The sequence below is a fragment of the Mesoplodon mirus genome, assembly GCF_964341445.2.
Source record: "Mesoplodon mirus genome assembly, chromosome: 5".
NCBI lineage: Eukaryota > Metazoa > Chordata > Mammalia > Artiodactyla > Ziphiidae > Mesoplodon > Mesoplodon mirus.
Window position 1 is genome coordinate 96,521,696 of NC_138980.1, and position 16,196 is coordinate 96,537,891.

A 16,196-nucleotide genomic window follows, 5' to 3' on the forward strand; every position below is an offset into this window, starting at 1 on the left:
TTGCATTAAGCTATATATAATGCTTTGTACTGAACTCTTTATTTTGCTAAGAATGGAGCATATGTCTCATTATCCTTGCTCCTGAGTATCCAAACTTTCCTTAAAAAAAGGAAGGGCTTCCCTGGTGGCACAGTGGTTGAGAGTCCACCTGCTGATGCAGGGGACACGGGTTCGTGCCCCGGTCTGGGAAGATCCCACATGCCTTGGAGCGGCTGGGCCCGTGAGCCATAGCCACTGAGCCTGCGCTCCACAACGGGAGAGGCCACAACAGTGAGAGGCCCGCGGACAGCAAAAAATAAGTAAATAAATAAATAAAGGGAATGCATATGTATACACACACGCACACATACACGCACGTGCACACACACACACACACTCTAATACAACTACATAGGTAACTTTAGCATTCTGTGCTTCTTAACTGACTCTCAAATGGGGGTATTGAAAGCTTACCAGTTGTCTATATTGATACACAGTAACTACTGCCCAGATCAGAATGGTGATCTCTTGATAGAGAAGAGTTAAAGGATTCACACCCTGGAATCCTTGAGAAAATGGTTTTTTGTGCAGGTAAGTGGCAGAGGAAGAAAGAAGCAATGACCCAGAGGAAAATATGCTTTCTATAATAACCACTGGCTAAAAATAGACCCTCTATCACAAGTTCATCAGAAGATGAGAAATACATTATAGCTCAAATTGATCACACATACTTTAGTGGGTATAAATACTGTTTTGAAAATATAAACTTAAATACAGGAATTTTCTTTCTTGTATCCATTCATCTTACTAAACAGACACCATATTTGTCAGCTTAATGGCTTTGGTAGAAAGCATAGCAAAAAAAAAAAAAAAAGGTTGGTATATTCTCTGTTTAATTTTATAAAGATCACATAATAATGGTGACAGGTGGAGCCATGTGGGGGTAAAGGCAAATTGGTCTTCTGTCCCAGGCGTCAAAGACGTGCTGCAGACATCAGGGAAATGTCTCGTGGTTGGGAAAGGTAAGGAAACTCAGCAGGCTGGTCTTTGATACCTAGGGCTTTTATTTTTAATTAAAGAACATAACTCTGGTGAAAAGTCGTCACATCATCTGTTTTATATAGGGCTTGGATGATTGCTCTGTAAAGGAGATAATGATTGGGAATATGCCTAACATAGTACCTAGAAGGTGCTACATATCGAATACAATTTTAAAAATTAACATTTATTGAGCATCATCTCAGAGAGTACTCTCATCTCTGTGAAGGAGGCACAGCTATTATCCCCACTTTGCAGATGAGAAAACTGATTCTTAGAGTAGTCGAATAACTTTCCCAGAGTCACAATGCTAGGGAGTGGGTGATCCATGAGAAGTAAACAGAATGTCATTTCAAAGACTGCATCTACCCACAGGGCCATATTCTCAGAACCTTTCTTCCTTCCTTGAGTATAGATTAGATTCCTAATTAGATTCCTGAAAGAGCTCTCTCATACGCTGTGTGATAGAATCATTTCTCTACATGTGTGACCTCATGGGAATAAAAACCCTATCTCCAGTATCTTTTCTTTCAGCCAAGGTACCACCCTGACCCCAGTGTAGAAAGATGTCTCTCCTCCCTTTCTTTGACAACATGTTATCACACCTCACAATTTTATCAACTTTAGAGTCTGGAGACTTATCCCACTGTCTTTTTGTAATCTCTCATGCAACAGCCCAAAGCATTTGTCCTCCTCTGAGTAGGAACACGAAAAAGCTGCTCACTGTCTCTCATATAATAGTTTTTTTAGACACTCAGATACTAATAACTAACATTTCCTGCCCCTACCTTTTCTTCTCTGAGTCAAATAATTCACCCTCCTCCTCCTCTTTGTCCTCCTCCTCCTCCTTCTTCTTCATATATAAATTACTTCCACAAAGGGCCTATTTCCACAATTGCTAATCATTTTAGTTCCTGTCCTCCAGACTCTTTCAGCATCTGGATGTTCAGTGGGTGTCATGAAGACATTGCCATACAGTACTGAGATTATGGCATCTGGGAAAAATTTTAAACACGTCCACAGGAATATTTTCTGTTGTTTTACAAATTACAGGCAAAACATTAAAGAAAATTATGGTTTTCCCAGTTCTCAGATGGTGTTTTGTCTAAACTAATGCAAGACAAGAAAGGTGGATTGGTTTTTTTTTTTTTTTTTAATTTAATTGTTTTTTTTGCGGTATGAGGGCCTCTCACTGTTGTGGCCTCTCCCATTGTGGAGCACAGGCTCCAGATGCACAGGCTCAGCGGCCATGGCTCACGGGCCCAGCCGCTCCGCGGCATGTGGGATCTTCCCAGACCGGGACACGAACCCATGTCCCCTTATCGGCAGGCGGACTCTCAACCACTGCACCACCAGGGAAGCCCTGGATTGGTTTTATACTGTTTTCCTTGTGTGAGAAAGATGTAGTCATTTTAGAAAAAAAGTTATGCTGCCTAAATTTAGTGATTATTCATATTCGTGTATTTGAATGCATAACATGAGGGATGCCAATAGACTATAGAAATTTAGAGGAAAAGAAGTCACTCATCTAACAGAATCAGGCAAGTCTTCACAGAAGAGGTAGCATTTGTGATAGATTTTAAAGAATAAGTACTATGACAAAGAACTGGGATGGAGGAGAAGTTCAAAGTGGAAAAACATCATAATCAAAAGCTTGAAGAAATAAAAAACATTTTGTTTGGAGAAGAGGGAAATGGTTCTATCCTGTGTCATCCACTTTGATTGGTGTGTCAAGAAACATTAGGGGGCTTCCCTGGTGGCGCAGTGGTTGAGAGTCCGCCTGCCGATGCAGGAGACACGGGTTCGTGCCCCGGTCCGGGAAGATCCCACATGCCGCGGAGCGGCTGGGCCCGTGAGCCATTGCCGCTGAGCCTGCACATCCAGAGCCTGTGCTCCGCAATGGGAGAGGCCACAACAGTGAGAGGCCCGCGTACTGCAAAAAAAAAAAAAAGAAAAAGAAAAAAGAAACATTAGGCAATAAGGCTGGAGATGGATATTGGGGCTAGATTATTTAAGAGATTTAAGCAAAGCTGTATTTCCTTTACAAAAGTAATTCTGACAATGGAATATACAATGAGATTTTCAGTAGGGAGATCAGTTTTGAAGCTGATGCGATTACAACAATCGAGACTGATCTCTATTGAGGACTTATCATGTGCCCAGTGGAGAGTCAAGACTATAAAGTGTAATATGAAAAGTCTATGGTTCCAAGAAGAAGAAAAATAAGAAAAAGCTGTTGAATTTGATGGTTAGGAGATCATTGAGTAACTCTGAATGGAAAGTTATCAGGAGAATGGAGAAAAGCGAGCTGAGATTGGTCAACAGGAGTGAAGCAAAGGAAAACAACATGATGGCAACTTCAGCGTCTAGGGGTGTTTTCTTGTTGGTTGGTTTGTAGGATATGGGACTAAAACTGTTGTTTTTTTGGCCCGTGTCAGGGGGCTAGTGGAGAGAGACACATTAAGGAGGCACAAGAAATGAAAGTCCCAAAGAGGATGAGAAAAGATGACAAAGATGGAGGCATGGTCTTGGCAAGCATAAGAGGTATGTTTTCTGAGATAATAACAGGGAGAAAGTAAAAGAATCAAATTATGGGAGATTTTGAGATCAAGAGGCAAGAAGTTGAGGGAGCTCATATTGTCTGACGTTAGTTCTTTAGTTAAATGGATGAGGGGTCATCTATGAGTAGTGATGGGAAGAAATGGTGCCTGGATTTTAAGGGGTAAAGAAGAGTTAGTGTAAGCTCCATGGAGATGCAATAAAGAGCAGTTAAGAAATCAGTTGCCAAGCAGCAGTGTGTGCCCAACTAGGAAAGGTGCATAGCTCATATACAGAATGAGCATCTGTAGGATATTTAATGCAATGACAGCAGGACATCTGATAAGTTCTTCATTTGCCTTGTTGATGATTTCATCTCTCAGATGTAGAGGAATTGATCAGGAAATGAGCAATTTGTTCTTAATTCTGATCAACAAGAAGGAAAAATGCTAGGAATAATGGGAACAGTGATTATTTCACTTAAAAGTAGATAGCATAGTTGGACAGATAGTCTAGATATTAGGCAAGTTAATGTCTGAAAAGTCCCATGAGCTCAGCAATGTATGAATACAAGAAGGCGTGAGTGGCACATAACCATGCTAAATATAAAGAGAAGCATAAATCAGTTTTAAAACTGACACAAAGACCTAACTAAGAATAAATTTTGGGAGACATGACTTAAGAGGAACATGAGTGAAAATTATTTAAGGAAATTGACAATATATTCCTTATATGTCAATGCTGGGATCTGACCAATGTAAGCTTGGACTGCATTACTAAAAGTAGCATGCAGAACAAAGTACGACCACCCAATTGGACTGAGTTTTGGTTGCCATGTCCAAAAAGATGTTAAATATTAACTCCACTGTTGTCTTGGATTTTTGCAGTAGGCCCCAAAGGACATGAATAGTACAAGGGTGATCAAAGTCCTCCCATGTCCCAAAGGGGTGTGCTAGATCCATTTCATGAAACATGTTAACAGATCATAAGTCCAGTTTGGTCAGCAAGAGCTCATCACCCACTTCAATAGGAGGTAAAGGAGGGGAGCATACTCTTCTCCTTAAGCCAAGAGAGGGAGGCTTCAAGAGAACATCTTGAGAGCTTGGCACTTACTTCCTGAAGTTTGGGGCACAGAGACATTCACATCTACATGTCCCCATAAGTCTAAGATGGACAATCTAGGTGCAAGGACCCCTGAGGAGTACAGCAATGAGAAGATAATGTTGGGAGGGAAATGTGCCGCCTTTAGCTGCAGGGAAAGTGTAGTTTCCTGAGGTTGGTTTGTGGGCTCAGCTCAGCAGGACAACACAGGCCTGGAGGTGCAATGTGCCCAGGAACCCAGGGTATGAACAAAGTTGTAAGTGACCAGCCAGAGGGGAGGAGCCATTGTTTAGATCGATGTTTCTCAACTTTAGCCTGCATTAGAATCACCCAGAGGGCTTGTTAAAACACAGATTCTTGGGCCGTACTCCTAGGGTTTCTGATTCCTTAGGATGGAAGGCCTCCAAAATGTGTATTTCTAACAAACTCCCAGGTGATAATAACTTTTTCATTTGTGGACCACACTTTGAGAAGCAGTGGCTTAGATGTCACCAGCAGAGCATCTCTGAGGAACAGGCAAAAGTGCCACATAAGAGAATCAGCTTTGCCTATCTCTTATGCCTAGAGGACATCAACAGACCTAACTGTACCAGCCAGTTTCCCCGAGTCTCTTCAACCCCAGCCCAGCTCTGGTGTGGTTGGAAACAGCAGCTGCCGAGAAGAAGAGGAAGAGCTATGAAACAGTAGAGCAGGCAACCACACTGTTCACAACTCCAGGCTTCAAAGACTGGGTCAGATCTGAGCAGGAGTGGGGCGTAAGCCCTAAACTGGACATGTATTTGGAATTTTTACTGAACTGGGGTGGATTGGACTGGGACAGAGTTATTAGATTTTTAGTGCCCAAACAAAGAGACTAATAATATTTCCCATAGTGGAAAAGCTATGGGGTCTGTTTCAAATTTTGTACACAGATGGAAAAAGAACTGGTTTGAAAAGAACGGATACAAGAATAAAGTTGATTGGGCCCAGCTTGTTTAATCAGCCAATTACACATTTCTCAAGAATGGTATTTTTCAAACTCTTAGCAAGTCCAGAGAAGTACAGCCAAGACAACAGGGCCCTAGTAACCTCACCAGAGAAGCACCCATGCAAGAAAATAGGGAGCTTCAGCATGGAGAAGATTGAGGAAACATAATGACACACTTAAAGTACTAAAGGGCCACCTTGTCAAGGAAGAATTCGCCTTCTATGTGGTGGCAGAGGCCACAGTTAGTTTAAGTTAGTGGAAGTTAAGGGAGGAGTCTGCTTAGGCTCCATATAAGGAAGATATAACAACTAAAGCCATGTTATTGACACCAAGGGATGGCCACTTGCCTGGAATGTTGAAGAGAGTTTTTCACACGGTGGAGGGGAGGTTTTGGATGCTCCCTAAGCACATCAGCTCTACAGCAACATTTCACAGCCGGTATGGTGAAAGGTGGTTTCTCCAGGCTGGGATCATCAGGACCGGCCTGGCTCCCCGTCCCTGCTTTCCTCTGTGTATGTCAGCCAAGACCACCAGCGTATACTGCAGCTCAGCCCTCCTTGGGCTCCAGGACTACTGCTGAGGCAACCTGAGGGCAATGCAGGGTTCTGGTGAGGGCAATTGCACACTCATGGTTTTAGTCCTGGTTAGTTGAAATTTGGTAAATTGGCCTATGCAATCAGGCCTTTCTATAATAAAGTTACAGACGACTCAGGATGACTGGAATCTGCCCGGTACCCAAGACTCTGCCTTGCTCTTGACGGTGCCTTCTCTGCTGTCCTCAGTCACGCACCACAGCAAGAGCACTGTTGAAACGACTGACCAGGGGCTCATGATGAGAAACCAGGGAAGTCAGAGACAGGGTGAGATACATGGAGAGTCAAAACACAGACAGGGCCACTAGAAAGATGATGAGCATTTACAACGATGGAGGTGGAAGGAGGAGAAGGGTAATATGATACCGTGACTGACTGTAAAATGCGGAAGTTTGTTTGTTAGGCCTTGTTTGTTCAATCACGGACAAGGATGGTGATTCGTCATGCTAATCAAAATTTTGAGCAGACAGAAAGGTGTTGTGTCTCTAGCCCAAATGTTGACATAATCGTATAATAATCTGGGATCAATAAATTCTTAATCCTCAGCCTCAAATAGCTTCCAAATGTCCACAGGGGGGCAGAAAAATATGAGTGGGGTCAGGTGACCACAAGCAAGTGATTGTGACAGCTGCAGGCCTTAGCATTTACTTTGTGAAACAATGGCTTTTAGACAATGTCTTTCCAATTTGTTTTCAACGTGGCAGCCAGAGTGCTCTTTCAAAACACAAATCTGATCATGTCACCAACCTGCTTAAAACCCTTGAATGGCGTCCCACTGTTCTCGGAATAAAGACTAAACCCTTAACTAGGAGCTGCACAGCCAGGCCCCTGTGAGGGTTGAGCTTGGGGGCGGGATCGACCTTTGCGCATGCTCTTCTCTGGGTATCGGCAGCTTCCCCCGACCCCTTCCTTGGTTAGCTTTAACTCAACCTGGTTCTCAGCTCAAACAGCCCTTTCTCAGGGAAGCCTTTCCGTGTCCCTGCACCCCCCTTCCACCTTGAGTCCTTTGTTCTTTGCTTTTTAGAGGGCTCCATTCTTTTCTTTTAAAGCACTTATCTCAGTTTGTAATTACACATTCATCAGTGCCAGTATTGTTTACTGCTCTCCCCCTCTCCCCACTATCCTCTCAGCTCCAGGACTGAGAAAGGTCTATTTTGTTCACCTTCTTGTCCTGGAGCCTAACATTGTGCCTAGCTCACGGGAGGCCCTCAATGCCTTTTTTGTTGAATGGGTGAAAGGACTGCTTAAATTGTGCTTTCCCTCTGAAATTTTGAAATCTCTAAAGAGAGGAAAGTGTTAACCAGACATCAGAACAAAAGTCTTAGTAATGTTTCCTCTGCCTCCATGCAGTGATTTATTTTAAAATGCAGAACCCTATGAGCTCTAATCTTCCGTCATATTATATAGAAATCAGTTCATCATAATAACCCTCTAACTCTACCTGGTATTCTCATTTATTCCCTATTTTCTCTGGAAGGAATTTAAGTAGTCCTTCTTAGGATCCATCTTCTTTTAGGAACTGGTATAGAGAACATCGTATTTTAGGTTAATTCAGTTGGGATTTTATTTAAAGGCACCCTAAGTTACCGACATTGACAGGTAAATGTTTATGAAAAGATAATATATATGCACTCTGTATGTGTCTATGTCTATCAATCCATCTAAAAATATGTGTTTTCATGACGTGAAATAGAAAAGATTGGATTTAGGCAAGGAAATCATTACAATGTCGAAGTTTCCACCTCCAGATTCTTACCCTCTCCAGCTAAATTCTTCAGGATTTGGTAGAATAAGCGGCCAGTCGTGATTTGCTGATGACTGGCTGAAGGACATGTACTTCCCCTCCTAATGAAATCCTTAAATAGTGAGTCATAATGCCAGAGGCACTGTTCTCCTAGACTCCATCTCTGCCTATTTCTAATCCAAATTCTGAAAAGAGAACACGTCTAGATCCAGCCCTTTGGATCTCTGTGTGGGACTGAAGTATACATTTCCTTTCCAACTTCTTGCTCTCTTTCCTGTATCTTCTGCAGTGAACTGACAGCCACTGGGCAGGAGTGGTCAACTTTAGTGACTGTGATGACAACAGAGAATAAAGAACCCACTGTCATTTGCTGACTGTGCCATGGTGGTCAATGTCTCTTTCAGAAAGCCACAAAAATGGACATTTAATCATTTATTGAGTCATGGTAGAGCCTAAGCCAAGTAATCTAGGCAAACAGCTTCCACTATGCCTATTACAAATGGCAAACTCTTATAAAACCTGGTTATTTCCTTCAACAGTATCTGGCTGATACTTCTGGCCCTCAGAAAAGATATTTTCTTGAGGTATGTGGAAAGAGGAAACAACTCTTCCTTTTATTCTACAATACCCTCTAGCTATTGTTCTATTTGTCACCATATTTTCACAGCCAGATTTCTTAAAGAATGGGTCTATAAGCCCTGTCTCCTTTTCTTCACCACCTAGTTTTTCCTGAAATCCTTGTTTGTCTTCCCACTAAATGACTAAATCTTTTCTCACAAAGATGCTAGAAACCCACTCCAATAACTTTTTAATATTAGTTTCCCAACTTGATATTGAGTTGGCTATTCCCATTCTTCCTGTTCTTTCTAAAACGTCTAGTTTCATTGACCCTGACTTGACCCTGAGGCTTCAGGGACAGATCTCTGAAGAGATTCTCTTCCTTTTCATGAGACAGTTTTCTGGATTTTAGCTGCCTGTGCCAGACACCAGCAAACTCCAGGAACCAGCCTTGTCTTGGTTTCCTTTATACTTTTCTGTCAGAGTTCTCATTCATCTTCACATTTTCAACTATTTCCTTTTTCAAGTGAGTCCCCAAATTTTCTTCCCTAGCCCTTAGTTCTTTTCCAGAATTTCAACCTCACAACTTGCTCATCTGGTTGAATATCTCACGTCACTGACTATCTTGCTAACACTTTCATATCTCCATGCCCCCTCTTTCCCCTTCCTATCTCTCCAAGTCAATATCTTCCAGTCCCTGAGACTTGAAAGCTCACATTTGTCGTTGACTCCTCCTTCTCGTACAACTTCTGTGTCTAGTCAGTGATTAAAGTCTTCTCTATATGCCTCTAATGTCTGTCCTGTTTCCTATGGCCACTGCCATTACTAAGGTCCAGGATCTTTCACATCATGTCTAGATTTTGACAATACACTTCTAACTGGTTTCCCAATAATGCCTTCCCCTCTCCAATCCATCCTGCCCCCTGCTCTCAGAAGAATCATTTTACCACTTAAAGCATCATTGTCTATAAGAAAAATTCCAAATATCCAGGTGTGGCAGGAAAACACCTTGAAATATTAATTAATAGGAGATCTCCCCATCTATTTTTCCCTACCCCACTCCACAAAGGCAGCCCAGCTTTTTGGCTGTCTTCTTCCTTGGAGGGAAATTTGTATTAACTGATACCTTGCAAGTCACGTTCTTAAAACCTGAGTTCCCTGAAGACTTTGAAGGTAGCCACAGGAGAGAGAGAGAGTGATTACTTAAGATTCAGAAAAGGGCGTAGAGTTTGCTGAGATAGAGAACTGAGTGTGTCCTTTGCGGCAATGTCCCCCGCAAAAGGCACAACTTCACAAACATTGGCTTTAGGTTCTACCCAGGGGGTGAGACCATGTTCAAAGCCTTAGCAAAGATTCCTATATGCCACTGTGTCTCAAAACAGCAGAGTCACAAGACTTTAAGGGGCCATTATGGGCTCAGTAAATAAGAATGGTCAGCTTCTTCAGACTGGAATATGGTCAGCATCTTCAGTCTGGAATAGACAGTTAGCAGTCTGATCCCTTTTTTTCTGGGATCCAGGTAAGCTCCCCAATTCTGTATGATCCTGGAATGGGGAACAGCAAAATAATGACTGGGCGGCCCCCTCCAGTTTCTGGTTATTTGGTTAGAGGTCATCTGCAAGTTGTATGGAACATCTCATTGGCCATCCTCTGAGCAGTGCTCTGCTGGGATCTCCAGAAAAATACACACTCAGTTCCAGAAAACACACCTTTTTAGCTTACCAAGAGCATTCCCCATTGGGTTTCTTCATCCAGAGCTCCTAAGGCACATCTCAGTTGGGACACTCTTCCAGTGATACCATAGGTGTGTGCATCCTAAGGCCAAAAGATGACCCTGTCATTTTCTTTACACTTCAATCCAAAAAATAACTCCACCCACTTAGCATCTCTGCATGTAGCTTGGTAAATATTATCATCACACATTGATCCTGACTATTTAGCTCATGTGTGGGTGCTTTGAATAAGTCCTAGATGATATGCATCTTGAGGACTGGAATTGTGTCTTTTGCACCTTTCCTATCTCTAGCTGTCATTACACCTCTGTACTTAAGTGCTCAGCAGAAAACTTTTGAGCTGAAGTGAATGGAACTGAACTCTTGAATTGACAGTGACGCACCTCCATGGCTCTGTGTAGCTCTGATGCAGATGGACATCTCAGGGCCCTCTTAGTTCCAGAAACCTGTACCCTCCACTCTTCCCTAGAAGCACAGAGAACGTTGATAGCCTCAAAACGTTCAGAAAGCAGCAGGAGCAGAAGCCTTGCAGCCAACCACATATATATATATATCTTTTTATCCTTAGTGGGCACTATTGATTGTTGGGCCTGACATGAAACATAGGTTTTAAGGCAGTTCCCTGCTAGCTTTAGCTCATTTTCATTTGTGCCAAATGAAAGTTTTCCAAGAGTGTCCATTTAGAATCTAGAAAGATTTATTAGGTATGTATGTGTTACTGTCAGAAAAATTAAATTCCAAAGAAAATCATTCGTTGTGTAATATGGGAAAAGAATGACTCTAAAGACAAAAGTCAACTGTATTTGAACGAATTACCCATTTAGGTTGGGCTCTGTCTCCCTATTCTTCATTAAGGATTAATCAATTTCTTAGAAGGAAAACTTACTATACAGTGACTCCATATCAGTATTTAATGTAATAGCGCCTGGAGCACTAGATTGACTTTCTTATTGTGAAAATGAGAAAGGAAATTCAGACTCTGTCCTATTTTCTAATGGTGGGACCCTCAGATAAATTACAATTTTGTTGCTTTTTACACTCTAGGAGTGATAATGATCAGGTTCTTTGTGTTCATTGATATGTTCTTGCTAGTTTCATTTTGTCAGACTTAACTGCAGTGTTTAATGTTATTGATCAGTCTGAAAAGTGCTAGGATGCCCCAACACTCCTATGGTTATAAGGTTGGCTCTACCGTGTCAAAACATGAGGCTTATTTGTCTTCTCTATTGGATTCCTAAGATATCCACTGGTTCCCTACATTCTCTGAAGGTGGTCCCCTAATATAATTAATATGAATTATTATTCATATGAATACTAATATTCATAGCATAGCTGCAAAATTCCCAACAGATTTTTGCTTTCATTCTTATATCTACTACATTCAGGAAAAGCTTAATATATTCCCGACAATTGACAATCCTCTTGTTATTTCTCTGCTGCCAGCCTATCTGTCTCTCAGTGTAAGTAAGATATAGTGATTCTGCTGCTGCCTAGATATTGACTCTGATAACATCAAGTGTGTCTAACACAAAAGACAGGACATTTGTTAAATAAGAACAGGAAAGGTAGCAGACACTACCCAAAAGTATAGAGGTATATAGTTCAGGCCAGGGCCTTATTGTATTGTTTGGGTGGTCAAGCAGCAGGAGTGGGGTCCTGCCTTTGTTGCTATTGGTTTTCTTTCTGGGATGCCTGACAGCATAGACATGAGAAAGCTGCTCTTATCAGGCAGTCAGACCTGAAGTGTCCTCATTTTGTCCTTGAGTCTGGTTATAAATGATTCTAGAAAAGCTCCATGAAATAAAAGTTCCCAAGGTTATCCCCTGCAAGAGCATCCCCTTAAAGTGTTCCCTAAGAGCATCTTCTCTAGCGCTCATTGCTGGGCTCTCTCATTAGCAGATTTGCACAAGTGAGTAAGACTTCTCCATGGACTTGAATGTGGTTGGAACAAATAAAATTAAGCACATAGAAAAGTACCTTGGTGACAAACCAATCAGATCATTAAGTGCCTTTAGAGAATCCATCTCTGAAAATGCAATTCAGCCCTGAATTGTAATAGATATATTAAAGCCAAATACAGTTCTCGTTCTTATAGCTTTCACCCCTGGCATTTCCTGTTGCTTTAAGACCACTATATTTTGGACCATATATTACTGTTGCCATCCAGATAAATCAGGAACAAGAAATTATCTCTTCATTGCAGGACAACTCACCACAAATACATACATGATACCCTCACCCCTCATCTGTAGACCACTCTCTTGCCCAGATTTCTGTGGTGAGTGGGTTTGAAGTCAGCCGGCCAGCTGCAGAGTGGAGAACACTCATTAGTCATCCCTATAGAAATAAACTTCTGATGATACATTGTTTATCCAAACAGAGCTTTGCTTCCAACTGTGTAACAACTGGACATATATATATACATAGTTGAATATATGTATTCCATATATGTGTGTGTGTGTGTGTGTGTATGTATATTTGTATAAAGTAACTGATTATACAAATGTAGGCATAATATGAATAATCCTTGAGTTGTGAGGCTCCTGAGAAGATACTTTGGAGCATACACTGAGGGCTGAGACATTTTTGTTGGGTGAGAAAATATCCATTCATTCTTCTTCCTTTGATATCATTGCTATCTTTGAGGTTTTCTCAGGTTATGTAATTTGGGTGAAGCAAACTCCAGCTCCAGCTTCAAGGGTGAGCATGTGACCCAGGCTGGCTGCTCAGATCCTTCCATCTCCTTGGGTTTGATTTAGAGATGGGCTCATGATCCTGTCTGAGACAATGAGACTCAATTCTAGATGTCAGAGTAACTGTTGGGTTAAAACTCCCTGGTTGCGGGTAGTCATCTTTTTTTTTTTTTTTTTTTTTGCGTTACACGGGCCTCTCTCTGTTGTGGCCTCTCCCGTTGTGGAGCACAGGCTCCGGACACACAGGCTCAGCAGCCATGGCTCACGGGTCCAGCCGCTTCGCGGCATGTGGGATCTTCCCGGATCAGGGCACGAACCCATGTCCCCTGCATTGGCAGGCGGACTCTCTACCACTGCGCCATGAGGGAAGCCCGCGGGTAGTCATCTTGAAGCCAAGAGTAGAGAGACAATGTAAGAATGGAGCCAACACAGTGGATGGTAGAGCCAAGAGGTGGAAAGAGCCAGTGCTCTGATGGTATAGAATGTACAGTTAGGTAAATTACGAATTATCTCTTTTGCTTATTCTAGTTTAAGTTGAAACTTTGTCACTTGAAGCCAAAATAGAACTGAATAATACATGGATTTACTAATTGGGTAGGTCAAGGAAATGCTGCACACACAGTGTGTTAGTATTTCAGCAAGGAATCTGACAGTGTTTCTCATGAAAACCTTGTGGATAACGTGCAGAAATGTGGAGTGAATGCAAGTACAGTCAGGTGACTTCATCAATAATTGAAGAGTCATGTCCAAGAATGCTAATTCCATGTCAAGCTGAAGGAAATTTTATAGTGGTGTGCCTTAGGGTTCTTCCCTGGCCCTGTCCTTTTTGACATATTTATCAAAGATTTGGATGAGCACACTGATGGCCTCCCTATCAAATTCCACAGATGACAAGATGATTGGAGCAATAGATAGTATGTTAGATAACAGAAATCAGTTTATAAAACTCTTCATATGTTAGAGCGTCAGAATGGAATTTTAAGAACAAATGTAAAATCTTTCAATTAAATCCAAAAACGAATTATACAAATAAATGGGTAACACTAGAAGCTTAGTTAAGTGTAATTTCAAAATGGATCAGAAATGTGATACAGCTGCCTACATAAATAAACAGATAAAGCTACATTTCATCGCATAAATAGGACACAATGGTGATGGAGGCAGATGTCATATTGAACAAATTGTGGTTAGACTGATAGGGCAGAGGGATATAGAGCCAAAGGAACTAGAGTTTCCAAATATTTCTACCTGGATATCTAATTATCTGCCTCAATGTGCCAAGCCATGTAAGCAGAAAGTATAAAAATTAATAATGAGAATGTTCACAGCCCTCTTTCTGCACCCACTTGCTATTTGGATACTCTATTTCCAAAAACGAAGGGTTATGTTTTCTCCAGGAGAAAAAGTAAGCTACATAATAAAGCGGGAAAGGAGGACCTGTAGAGGAAGAGACAGAAAAGCCAGTGGGCTCATATCAAGAAAGAGTTTGGAGGTGTTTAAAGACAGAGGGGCTTCAGAGCAATTTTAAGGCATGAGAGAATAGAGTGAAAATAAAGGAAGGGGATTTATTTTGGATTATAGTAATCACTCAAGTATAAACTGAAAATGCATCTTTACTAGAATTACCCAGCTTTTGGTATAATGAGTCCCTGGCTTTATAAGTGTTACCTAAGACTTTTCATATATTTCCTTTTTTAGCCAGGTTCTGCCCCATTCCCCTTCCCCACCACAGGAAGATAAGAGCCTTATGGAAAAACCTACCACATTTCTAACCAAGAAGATATGACAGTGAGTTTCATAACCACGATATGATTGGGTCTGGAAGTAGACAAGGCTAATTTCTTTGAATGCTATTGATCAACATAGTCCTGGAGGTTTTGGCCAATGCAATCAGACAATCAATTGAAATAAGAGTGATAAAATTTGGAAGGGAGAAGACAGAATTGCCATTGTCTGTAGATTATATAATTTACATAAAAATACAAGAGAACTAATAAGCTATGAAAAGTAATAAATAAAGGAGTTCGAGGTTAGCAAGTTCGAGAAATAAAATATCAAAGATAAGTAACATTCTTTTATACCAGCAATAACCAATTAGAAAATACAGTAGAAAATAAAACATCATTTACAATAACACACAAGCTAAAAACTGTCTACAAACTGATCTAATAAAGATCTTTATAGAGAAGTTTTAAAATTATAATAAAAGAGGAACAAAGATTTGAATAAATGTAAAGTCACATCATGTGAATGGATTGATATCTTTACAATTAAAAGATATAGATTTCTGCAAATTGATCTATAAATTCAATGCAATTTCAAAAAAAATTCCAGCAGAATATTTTGGGAGAACAGGATAAAGTGCTTCTAAGATTAACATGGAACAATACAAGCCCATAAACAGCTAAGACAGTTTTGAAAAGGAAGAACAAATAAGGAGCTTGACCTAAAAGATATTAAGAAATATTATGGATATTAAGAAAAACTATAGTAGTTAATATGTCACTGGGGAAAGAACAAATGATAAAGAAATAATAGAGTTATGAAACAGTCCCTGCAGGAGAACCTTTGGGACCTCAGGGCAGAAAAGGGTGTCTTAAAATAGACCCTCAAAGTACAATCCCTAAAAAGAGTAAGGATGGAATTTGACTACATCAAAATAACTCATGTTTTCTATTGAACAAAGAACATTATACACAATATTAAAAACTAACTCATGGGCACTTCCCTGGTGGAGCAGTGGGTAAGAATCCGCCTGCCAATGCAGGGAACATGGGTTCGATCCCTGGTCCGGGAAGATCCCACATGCCACAGAACAACTAAGCCCTTGCACCACAACTATTGAGCCTATGCTCTAGAGCCTGCAAGCCACAACTACTGAGCCCACGTGCCATAACTATTGAAGTCTGCGTGCCTAGAACCCGTGCTCCGCAACAAGAGAAGCCACCACAATGAGAAGCCCCCACTCACAACAAAGAGTAACCCCCACTTGCCACAACTAGAGAAAGCCCGCACACAGCAACGAAGACCCAACGCAGCCAAAAATAAAATTAATTAATTAATTATTAATAAATAGTAACTCATGGACTGGAAGATCTTAACATCTATAACAGGCAAACATTAACTTCCAGAATATATTAGAAATTCTCAAAATTTTTCAAGGAAAGACAGAAGCCCAACAGAAAAATGGGACTCCACTCCTGGTACCGTGATGTACAAGGGGACACACAAGGAGGAACACTGCACCATTGT

The 16,196-nt window shown here is 41.1% G+C and overlaps 1 pseudogene across 1 annotated transcript in view; it reads left to right on the forward strand.

The window, feature by feature from the left end:
- Nucleotides 1–554: 554 nt before the first annotated feature.
- Nucleotides 555–16,196, forward strand: part of LOC309805385 (PR domain zinc finger protein 14-like) — a 56,863-nt pseudogene continuing 41,221 nt past the window's right edge. Inside the window, exons 1-2 of the transcript in view lie at nt 555–570; nt 951–1,001. The product of the transcript in view is annotated as a PR domain zinc finger protein 14-like (transcript). The remainder of the gene's footprint in view (nt 571–950; nt 1,002–16,196) is intronic.